The sequence below is a fragment of the Mustela nivalis genome (assembly GCF_964662115.1).
Source record: "Mustela nivalis genome assembly, chromosome: 15".
NCBI lineage: Eukaryota > Metazoa > Chordata > Mammalia > Carnivora > Mustelidae > Mustela > Mustela nivalis.
In genome coordinates this window covers 31,365,631-31,377,975 of record NC_139034.1, presented here as the reverse complement: position 1 = coordinate 31,377,975, position 12,345 = coordinate 31,365,631, and the positions used below count along the sequence as shown (strand labels likewise).

General features: G+C 37.3%; 1 long non-coding RNA gene across 3 annotated transcripts in view; it reads right to left on the bottom strand.

The window, feature by feature from the left end:
- LOC309849253 overlaps positions 1-10,220 on the bottom strand; it is a 323,232-nt gene extending 313,012 nt beyond the window's left edge. For all 3 annotated transcript variants that reach the window (XR_014303616.1, XR_014303617.1, XR_014303618.1), the window contains exon 1: positions 10,123-10,220. This is a non-coding gene — a long non-coding RNA (uncharacterized lncRNA). The remainder of the gene's footprint in view (positions 1-10,122) is intronic.
- Positions 10,221-12,345: the final 2,125 nt, after the last annotated feature.

The following is a 12,345-nucleotide window of genomic DNA, read 5'->3' as shown; positions in this document are numbered from 1 at the left end:
GGAGCTCAATCACAAGAAAAAGTTTGGAAGGAATTCAAACACCTGGAAGCTAAAGACCACTTTGCTTAAGAATGCTTGATCGGCCAGGAAATCAAGGAAGAACTTAAACAATGCATGGAAACCAATGAGAATGAAGACACTTTGGTCCAAAACCTATGGGATAAGGCAAGGGCAGTCCTAAGGGGGAAATACATAGTCATCCAAGCCTCTCTCAAAAAAATTGAAAAATCCAGAATTCACCAGCTGTCTTTACACCTCAAAGAATTGGAGAATCAACAACAAATTAAGCCAACTCCACACACAAGAAGGGAAATAATCAAGATTAGAGCAGAGATCAATGAGATTGAAACAAAAGATATAGTAGAATGTATCAATGAAACTAGAAGCTGGTTTTTTGAAAGGATCAATAAGATAGATAAACCATTGGCCAAACTAATGCAAAAGAAAAGAGAGAAGACCCAAATTAATAAAATTATGAATGAAAAGGGAGAGATCACAATTAACACCAAGGAAATAGAAATAATCATTATTATTAATCAACAATTATATCATGAAATTATTATCAACAATCATATCAATATTATGAAATTATTATCAACAATTATATGCCAATAAGTTAAGCAACCTAGATGAAATGGATGCAATCCTGGAAAACTATAAACTTCCAAAACTGAATCAGGAAGAAACTGACAACCTGAAGAGACCAATATCTAGTAACGAGATTGAAGCAGTGATCAAAAACCTCCCAAAAAAACAAGAGCCCAGGACCTGATGGATTCTCTGGCGAATTCTACCAAACTTTCAAAGAAGAAATAATACCTATTATTTCTAATAGGTACCTAATAATTCCTAATAATATCTGAAGCTGTTTCAAAAAATTGAAGCAGAAGGAAAACTTCCAGACTCTTTTTATGAAGCCGGCATTACCCTGATCCCTAAACCAAGCAAAGACCCCACCAAAAAGGAGGATTTCAGACCAATATCCCTGATGAATATGGATGCCAAGATTCTCAACAAGATTCTAGCTAATAGGGTCCAACAGTACATTAAAAAGATTATCTACCATGACCAGGTGGGATTCATCCCTGGGTTGCAAGGGTGGTTTAACATTCGCAAATCAATCAATGTGACAGAAGAAATCAATAAGAGAAGAGAGAAGAACCACATGGTCCTCTCAATTGATGCAGAAAAAGCATTTGATAAAATCCAGCATCTGTTCCTGATTAAAACACTTCAAAGTATAAGGATAGATGGAACATTCCTCAACTTCAAAAACTCTATCTATGAAAAACCCACAGTGAATATCATCCTCAATGGGAAAATGCTGACAGCCTTCCCTTTGAGATCAGGAACACTACAATGATGCAACATAGTATTAGATGCCCTAGCAACAGCAATCAGACAACAAAGAGAAATAAAAGGTAATCCAAACTGGCAATGAAGAAGTCAAACTCTCTCTCTTCACAGATGACATGATACTTTATATGGAAAACCCAAAAGACTCCACGCCCAAACTACTAGAACTCATTCAGCAATTCAGTAATGTGGCAGGATACAAAATCAATGTACAGAAATCAGTTGCTTTCTTATACACTAACAATGAAAATACAGAAAGGGAAATTAGAAAATTGATTCCATTTACTATAGCACCAAGAACCATAAGATTAATAAGGCTAGAACTTGCATTTGATGAGATTCTAATCTCCTGGGGGTGACATACTGCACACTGGTGTCTAGGTAAAACATGTTAAGTATTATAACTTAAGTGTTAAAACAGTATAGAAAAAAGAAATAATATTAACAGGATTAAAGATGGATTCAAGGAAAAGGTGGCATGTGGGCTGATCCAGAAAAATGAGTAGAATTTCAATAAGAAGTCAGATCAACAGATAGTAGCATAGCAAGTGCTTGGAGGACAATGACTGGCGGGCAATGTAGCCAGGTCTTGGAGAGAAGAGGGAGAACAATTTAGGAGATGAGCCTAGATTAAAGAGTCTAGATAAAATCTAGATAGATAAAATCTTTGGATTTTAAAAGCTTTGGGCTACAAACATGTCAGTGATATATAAGGAGTGGCAAAGCAAGAATACTCATAATTTTAATATTAGATTCCTAAACCCTGATATTATCCACTCACCACTCTTCTCTCTTGACAGGTTCAATTAGCCAAACTGCTGCCCACCCTCCACTTATGCTTTTCATTTTTCTTAAACTTCCACCTCAGTCATTCTTGACAGGTGACTATTTCCATCAACAGTCTGCCAAAAAAACAGCCCATCCAGCTTGAGTCACTTCCCATGACAATGTCCTTGGTATGTTCATTCATTCATATATCATTCCATATTTAATTAGCAACTATTAAATTCCAGGCAGTATTATAGACATGCAGTAGATACAATAAAAATTAAGACTACCTTCATAGAATTTGTATTCGGTGGGGGAGACATAATAAACAAGCAAACAAACAAATAAGCAACAGAACTCTGTAATATGAGTAAACACGATATTACAACAGATAATAAGAATAATTGAGGCAACCAACATCAGGACATGCTCACCCGAGAGTTTGTTAGAAATGGAGAACCATCCTAAACATATTAGAGCAGATATTGTATTTCAGTGAAAAGCTAAGACAGACCTCCCTGGGCCTGCTGCATCTGCACTAGATCCCACACACAACTAACTAATATAGAAACAAAGGGGAGGAGAGGTTTGCAGACAAAACCTAGATCATGATCTTTGCTGTGAACAAACATGGGCCCGTAACTCAGGAGGGAGCCCAGAGCTAAAGCCGTAGATGTGGTAGCTAACATCTCTAAAATGAAGTCTGGTGCAGAATTTGTGATCTTGAGATCATAATATGGCTGTATCATTTTAAAAAGGAACTAGCAAACAAAATACTGGTAATTAAAGTCTTCAATCTGAAGAATCTTTTTTTAGGGAATTCCTGTGTCACCAAATGGGGGCTGTGATTTGGCAATCACAGGCAAATAGAACTTCTAACAGCAACTACTTGCAAAATGGATCTATACAGGAAGGAAAAAAGAAGAGGAAGAAAGGAAAGGAAGGAAAGAAGAAGGGAAGAAGGGAGGATGAAAGCTTAGAAAATCATTTATAATGCATGAAGAACAGCTGCCTTGATGCAAAAAAACGTATCAGAAAGAAAAAAGTCATACAGTTTATCTCTCTATTCATAACACCACTAAAGCAACTGCATCTACCTGTACAAAAAGACTCTTAAAAGAAAAGAAAGCTCCCCTTTAAGTAGAAAAGCTCTCTCTCTCTGGGTCTTGGTATCTTTCTCTGTTAGAATGGGAGCATCTTCTAAATCTGGAAACTATTAAATGTAATGGTACCATGTAGTATAATTATAAAGTGACCCTTGGTTATCAACCACCCAAGGGTGAGCAGCAAAATAAGGGGGAAAAGTTACGAAGACTTCCAGGACCTGTCTCAGCATCTAGCCAGGTGGGTGGAGGAGGGGGCACAGTTTAAAAATCTAAGCTTGTTTTTTTTTTTTTAAAGATTTTATTTATTTTATTTGACAGAGAGAGAGATCACAAGTAGGCAGAGAGGCAGAGGAGGAAGCAGGCTCCCTGCTGAGCAGAGAGCCCAATGTGGGGCTCGATCCCAGGACACTGGGATCGTGACCTGAGCCGAAGGCAGCGGCTTAATCCACTGAGCCACCCAGGCGCCCCTAAAAATCTAAGCTTGTAATCTAAATACAGAACTGCACTTCTGAAGGTGTAAATTTTTATTTATTAAATTCATAATATATGCTGATATAAAAATTTTAAAATTTCAAATGCAACAGAGTGAAAGACAGATCTCCTTCCCATCTCTGTGTCCCAGTAACCCTCTAGATTTTGTTTGTGAACTTCAGAAATAAACTCTACATCTGCAGCCAAATATGCATATGTGTGCATACTACGCTGGTAACACATTTTTTTTCTTAAGATTTTTATTTATTTATTTATTTGACAAAGAGAAAGAGAGATCACAAGTAAGCAGAGAGGTAGGTAGAGAGAGAGGGGGAAGCAGGCTCCCTGCTGAGCAGAAAGCCCAATGTGGGTCTTGATCCCAGGACCCTGAGACCATTACCTGATCCATCCAGGCACCCCAGTAACACATATTCTTAAAATGGAAATATACTACACAAATTGTTCCACACATAATTTTTTATTTCCCCTTAATATATTTTGACGTGTATTCCATATCTGTATATAAAGATCTACTCCATTTTAATGACTCTGTAATATTCCATTACACATTTGTAATATTTTATTGAACCCATCCCCTCTTAGTAGATATGTAACTCCTTTCAATATTCTCTACTATGCTGCAATGAAAGATTCCATATTTCAGTCATCTTATAGTTGTATAACTATAGGATAAAGTTCTAGAGGTGGCAAGTACCGGTCAAAAGGCACTCACATTTGTGAGTGCAATGCTTGCAAATGGGTCCCTATGGAGTTATCACTCCCACTATCACTCTGGAAGAATGTCTATTTCCCATGCTCCCTCTAATAGTGTTAGCAAACATTTTCATATCTTGCTGTTTAATAGGTAAAAAGTGATGTCCTAGTGATGTTTCCACTTGCATTCTCTTTTAGGAGTAAAGTTGGGCATTTATTCATATGTTTGAACCACTTCTACTTCCTCTACCTTAAACTATTAGTTTTTTACCTTTGCCCATTTTTCTATGGATTTGTTGCTCTTCTTTTGAATTATAGGAGTTCTTCATATACTAGGGACATCAGTAAGTCTAAGATAGGTATTACTGTGCAAAATGCTGTGCCAAAAAAAATCCAAATTTCTTTTTTCATTTGTTGTTTGTCTTTTGACTTTGATTATGTAAATTTTGGCTTACAGAAATTTTGTACTTTCATTTATTTAAATACGTGAATGATATTTCTCTTCAGCTTCTGGGTTTTGTGCCACCTTAAGTCTTTCCCACCATGATGAGTTTTTAAACATTCTTCCATAGTTTTTTTTTAATTTAGTTTTCATTTTTTTATTGAGGTATAATTGACATACAACATTCTGTTTCTTTCAGGTATATAACATGACTCAATATTTGTATATATTGTGAAATGATCACAATAAGTCTATTTAATATCCATCACCATACCTAGATACAGAATTATTTTTGTGACCAGAACTTTAAGACCTACTTTCTTAACAATTTTCAAATATACAATATAGTTTACTAATTATAGTTTCCATACCATACGTTAAATCCCTAGGATGTAATTAATCCCTATTTATCTTATACCTGATGGTTCTTTTTTCTCCCCCTACCACAACCCATCTTACCAATGTCCCCACAACTTTTTGCCTCAGGCAACCACCAATCTGTTCTCTAGATCTATGAATTTGGTTTCTTTTTCAGTACTTCTATGATTTCATTGACCAAGTTTAAATTGATCCATTGTGAAATTATTTTTAGTATAATGATGTGTTCCAACACCATTTGTTGGATTATCTACCTCATCTCCACTGATTAAAAATACTTACCTTTTCATATTATAAAAAGTAACAGTTAATATTTTCTTAATTTTATAAGTATTTTAGGATAAAAACTATATTTTCATGTCTTAAGACATTTCTTTATGGGACAATCCAACTGGAAGATATAACAATTGGAAATATTTATGCACTCAATATAGGAACATCCAAATACATAAAACAGTTAACAAAAAACTAAAAGGATAATTGATAATAGTAAATAATAGCCAGAGAACTTAACACCCAACTTACATCAATGGACAGATCATTTAAACAGAAAATCAACAAGGAAACAATGGCTTTGAATGACACACTGGACCAGATGGATTTAACAGTTACATTAAAAAAACTTCCTCTTAAAACAGCAAAACACACATTCTTTTGAGGTGGACATTAGACATTCTCCAGAACAGATCATACATTAGCCTATAAAACCCACATTCTTTTGAGGTGGACATTAGACATTCTCCAGAATAGATCATACATTAGCCTATAAAACCAGCCTCAACAAATTCAAGAAGTTCAAACTCATACCATACATCTTTTCTGACCACAGTACTATGAAACTAGAAGTCAGCCACAAGAAAAAAACTGGAAAGAACACAAATACATGGAGATTATATTACATGCTAATAAACAATGAGTGGGCCAACCAGTAAATCAAAAAGAAATTAAAAAGTATATGGAAACAAATTAAAGTGAAAACACAACAGTCTAAAACCTTTGAGATGCAGCAAAAGCAGTCCTAACAGGGAAATTTGAAGCAATAGAGACCTACCTCTAGAAGCAAGAAAAATCTCAAAAATCGACATAACCTTACGTCTAAAGGATCTAGAGAAAAGAGAACAACAAGTAAACCTAAAGCCAGCAGAAGGAAGGAAACAACAAGAATTAGAGAAGAAATAAATGATACAGAAACTAAAAAGCAACAGAAGAGATCAGGAGCTGGATTTAAAAAAAAAAAAATCAATAAAACTGACAAATGTCTAGCCATAATTATCAAGAAAAAAAGAAAAAGGACCCAAGTAAATAAATCACAAATGAGAGAAGAGAAATAACAGTCAACTTCACAGAAATACAATCAACCATAAGAGAATATTGTGAAAAACTATATGCCAACAAACTGGGCAGCCCAGAAGAAATAGGAAAATTCCTAGGAACAAATAAACTACCATAACTGAAGCAGGAACAGAAAATTTGAATAGACTGATAACCAGCAGAGAAATTGAGTCAGTAATCAAAAAATTCCCAAAAAGCAGAAGTCTAGGACAAGATGGCTTCACAAGTGAATTCTATCAAACATTTAAAGACGAGCTAATAGTTAATACCTATTCCTCCCAAACTTTCTCCAAAAATATATGAGGAAAGAAAACTTCTAAATTCATTCTATGAAGCCAGGATTACCCTGATACCAAAACCAGATAAAGATATCATCAAAGGGGCACCTGGGTGGCTCAGTGGGTTAAGCCTCTGCCCTCGGCTCAGGTCATGATCTCAGGGTCCTGGGATCAAGCCCCACATCGGGCTCTCTGCTCAGCGGGGAGCCTGCTTCCCCCTTTCTCTCTGCCTGCTGCTCTGCCACTTGTGATTTCTCTCTCCCTCTGTCAAATAAATAAATAAATAAATCTTAAAAAAAAAAAAAAGAGGATACCACCAAAAAAAAAAAAAACAAAAGAAATATAAACTACTATCTCTGGTGAACATATATCCAAAAATCCTCAATAAAATATTATCAAACAGAATCCAGTATTTTTTTTAAAAACCATCCACCACAATCAAGTGGGATTTATTCATGGGTTGCATGGGGGGTTTATATGTGCAAAACAACATGATACATCACATTAATAAAAGAAAGGTTAAGAACCATATGATCATTTAAATAGATACGGAAAAAGCATTTGAGAAGTACAACATCCATTCATGATAAAAACCCTCAATAAAGTTAGAAGGAACATACCTCAATGTATTAAAGGCCATATATGAAAAACCCACAGTTAATATCATTCTCAATGGGGCAAAACTGAGAGCTTTACTTCTATGGTAAGGAATAAGAAGGGTGTCCACTCTCACCACTTCAATTCAACATAATACTAGAAGCCCTAGCTACAGCAATCAGACAAAAAGATCATTCAGATCGGTAAATAAAAAGTGAAACTTTCACTATTTGTGGCTGACATGATACTATATCTAGAAAACCTGAAAGACTTCACCAAAAGCTGCTAGAATTGATAAATGAATTCAGCAAAGTCACAGTATAAAAAAAATCAATATACAGAAATATGTTGCATTTCTATGCACCAATAATGAAACAGCAGAAAGAGAAATTAAGAAACCATCCCATTTACAATTACACCAAAAATAATAAGATAACTAGGAATAAACCCAACCAAAGAAGTGAAAGACCTGTACTCTAAAAACTATAAAACATTGATGAAAAAAATTGAAGATGACACCAGGAAATGAAAAGACATTCCATGTTCCTGAATTGGAAGAAAAAATATTGTTCAAATGTCTATGCTACCCAAAGCTATCTACACATTTAATGCAATCCCTATCAAAATACCAACAGCATTTTTTACAGAACTTGAAAAAACAATTCTAAAATTTGTACGGAACCACAAAAGACTCCAAAAGCCAAAGCAACCTTGAAAAAGAAAAGCAAAGCTGGAGGCATCACAATACTGGTCTGCAAGCTCTATTCCAAAGCTGCTGTAATCAAAACAGTATGGTGCTGGCACAAAAACAGACAACACAGGTCAACAGAACAGAACAGAAAACCCAGAAATGGACCCACAACTATACAGTTAATTAAGCTTCAACAAAGCAGGAAAGAATATCCAATGGTAAAAGGATCGCCTCTTCCACAGATAATGTTGGAAAAACTGGAGAGCAACATTCAAAAGAAATTGGACTACTGGGATGCCTGGATGGCTCAGTTGGTTAAGTGGCTGCCTTTGGCTCAGGTTATGATCCCAGGGTCCTGGGACTGAGTCCCAAATCTGGCTCCTTGCTCAGCGGAGAGCCTGCTTCTCCCTCTGCTTGCTCTGCCTGCTGCTCCCCCTGCTTATGCTCTCTCGCTCTTGCTCTCTCTGACAAATAAATAAACAAAATCTTTTTTTTAAAACTCTGGACCACTTTCTTATGACACACACAAAAATAAAATTAAAATGTATTAAAGACTTAAATATGAGACCTAAAATGATAAAAATGCTAGAAGAGAACACAGGCAGTAACTTCTTTTGACATCATCCATAGCAACTTTTTTCTAGATAGGCCCCCTGAAGCAAGGGAAACAAAAGCAAAAATGAATTATTCTGACTACATCAAAATAAACAGTTTCTGCACAGCAAAGGAAACAGTCAACAAAACCAAAAGACAACTGACAGAATGGGAGAAGATATTTGCAAATGACATATCTGATAAAGGTTTAGTATCTAAAATATATTAAAAACTTACAAAATTCAACACTCAAAAGACAAATAATCCAATTAAAAATGGGCAGAAGACATGAATAGACATTTCTCCAAAGACGACACCCAGATGGCCAACAAACACATGAGAAGATGTTCATCATCAGGGAAATACAAATCAGAACCACAATGAGATATCACCTCACACCTCTCAGAATGGCTAAAATCAAAAATACAAGAAACAACAGGTGTTAAGGATGCCAAGAAAAAGGAACCCTTGTACACTGCTGGTGGGAATGCAAACTGGTACAGCCATTCTAGAAAACATTATGGAGGTTCCTCAAAAAGTTAGAAACAGAACTACCCTATGATCCAGCAATCATACTACAGGGTATCTACCCAAAGAATCAAAAAACACTAATTCAAATGAATACTTTCACGCCTATGTTTATAGCAGTATTATCTACAACAGCCAAGATATGGAAGTAGAGCTGGTGTCCATCAATTGATGAATAGATTTTTAAAAATAGGTGCTATATATGTAATGGAATATTACTCGGCTATAAAAAAGAGTGAGGGGCACCTGGGTGGCTCAGTCGGTTAAGCATCTGCCTTCGGCTCAGGTCATGATCCCAGAGTCCTGGGATCGAGGCCCTCATCAGGCTCCCTGCTCAGCAGGGAGTCTGCTTCTCCTTCTCCCACTCCCCCTACTTGTGTTCCTTGTCTCTCTCTCTCTGTCAAATTTAATTGAAATCTTGCCATTTGCAATGACATGGATGGAGCTAGAGAGTATAATGCTAAGCAAAATAAGCCAGTTGAAGACAACTACCAAACGGTCTCACTCATATGTGGAATTTAAGAAACAAACAAACAAACAAACAAAAGCAACAGGAAAAAGAGACACTAACCAAGAAACAGTCTCTTAACTATAGCAAACAAACCTAGGGTTACCAGAGAGGAGGTAAGTGAAGTGGGTTAAATAGGTGTTCGGAATTAAGGAGGTCACTTGTCATGATCACCAGATGATGTATGGAATTGTTGAGTCAGTACATTGTACACCTAAAACTAATACAACACCTTATATTAACTAACTGGAATTAAAATAAAAACTTTAAGAAAAAATTCAAGAAGATATTTCCTTATTACATTAAAACATGTAAACTATACCACAAAGTTCAATATCCCTAACTTGGCATTTCCTCACCTTTAAAATACACTAGGAACCTCAAACAGGAAAACTGGCCAAGATTTTTCTTAACTGTGAGAGGCCCCTAGGAAATAAGGCCAGTTACCTGGCAGCTCCATCTGTATACGATCCCCTAAATTCCGCCTTCCTCCAGAGACTTTCAAACAAAGATCAAGATGTTCATGTCACAAAGGCAATGGTGATGGTGATCTCAGAGCCAGTGATGGCATAGAGAGGACTGAAGGGGGCCATTAGAACACGTAACCTGCTTACTACTATGCCCAAGACTAGAAAGTCCTCAGAAGTCACTGACATAAGAAAGGAGAGAAGTTTCTGCCAAGCAAAAAAGAGCCTGACATAGAAAGCATTCTTCCCAGCTACCGGATGGGCAAGGGGAGAGCTGGGTCAGGGCAGCAGGGATGGCGGGCGAGTGGAGGGATGGTTAGGTAGACGGAGCTTTTTGTTTGTTTGGAGGCTGGTTGTGATTTGGGTTGTGATTTGGTTTTTTATTTTGCTGTTTGTTGCATGAAGTGGGTTCTGCACCTGAATGTCTCATTACCCTGAGTTGTTTTGATTGGATCCCAAGATGCTTTCCCCAGGGTATGTTTTGGGAAAGAGCTTAGAATAGTTACATTAGATCTAGTTCTGATTATTAAGTGACAAGGATAAGATAAGCTTGCTTTTTATTTTTTGCTCCCTTGAATCTGAAACAAGTTTACTGCAGAAATGGATGCAGATAAAAATATATTTAAGTGACTGGGACTTGGAATCGCCCACAGAAAAGGTTCTCCTATTTAACATCAGAACGCAAAACAAGAAGGATGTTGGTTTTTCTATAACTGATGTTCAGCTGAATTATGTCTGTTCCCCATGGGGGTAGGTGGGTGGAGAAAACAGGATAAATACTCCAGTCCCTCCACCCCCGGAGCAGTTAACATATATGAGACACCAGTGAACAAAACAGACAATGCCCTAACCTCCTCTAGCCTACAGTCTAGGGCCGCTTAGACCAGAGGCAGAGAGAAGAAATGCCTTTCATTTCACATAGCGTAATAACTAGAAGGGACATTAAAGAGTATACAACAGAATGGGCTCATTTTTATCAGTGAGAAAACTAGTACCATCCCAAAGTCATTCACGAGAATGATGAGGCTCCCTACTGAGTGCTCTTCTCACTTACTCCTCATCACAACCACATGTAGCAGACAACACAGTTACATCCATTTTCAGAAATTTTCAGAAAGGTTCAGTCAATAGGTCATCAATAAATAATTGATGAATGAATGAAGAATTCTAATGCACTTACTCTGCTGTTACAGTGTTGCTATGCTCTTTCCGCAGAAGCTCTCCCTGAGCTCTTCCCCACCAAACCTAGTCCTTTTCTGGGGCTCCCCGTCTCTGTAAATGACCCACGTGCAGCATCAGCACAAGGCAGAAACCGAGGGGGTCTCCTTAATGTCTCCCTCCCTCCACTTACCTTGAGAATCCTTCACCGGGTCCCATTGGCTTTAACTTCGAAGATTCTGATGAGCATTGGGCGTTACACACAACTAATGAATGGCCGAACACTACATCAAAAACTAATGATGATGTACTACCTGTTGTCTAATTGAACATAATAAAAATAAATAAATAAAATAATAAAGTCACCTAAGGACAAAAAATAAAAGGATGAAATAAAATAAATTAAATTCTCCTGAAGCCATCCACATCCTTCTACCCTCTCCAAACTGCTATCTGTCCTCTCCCCTCGTCCAAATTGCTATCATCTCTTACCTAATGACCACAGCTACCTCCTAACTGGGTCCTCACATACATTCTAGGTTCCCTTCAATATGCCTTCCTGTGCCTTCTGGCAAGAGTGACCTGTTCAAAAGACAAGTGTCTTCACTCTCTTCCTCTTCCTTTCCTTCCTAGACAGTTGGGGCCCACAGCCACTACACAGCTCGAGATCTAAGAAGGGGCCTAGATAGGAACCTCCAGGATGCCATATATACTAACAAGTACATAGGACCCAAACCAGCTGCACTCTGATCTCTAACCCACCAGACAGGGGATTAAATATCATGAATTTCAGTAGCAATGGAACCTGCTGTCAAGGGTCTCAGAGAAGAGATAGCAGAACCCAGCCAAGGAAGCAAAGTCTCTCCAGACCAGGTGTTTTTCAGGCTCAGCTCCCATGTCTTCCATAGCACCATGCCTTGGTTTTCGCTTCTTGCCCTTCCTGCTGAGCTCATTGAA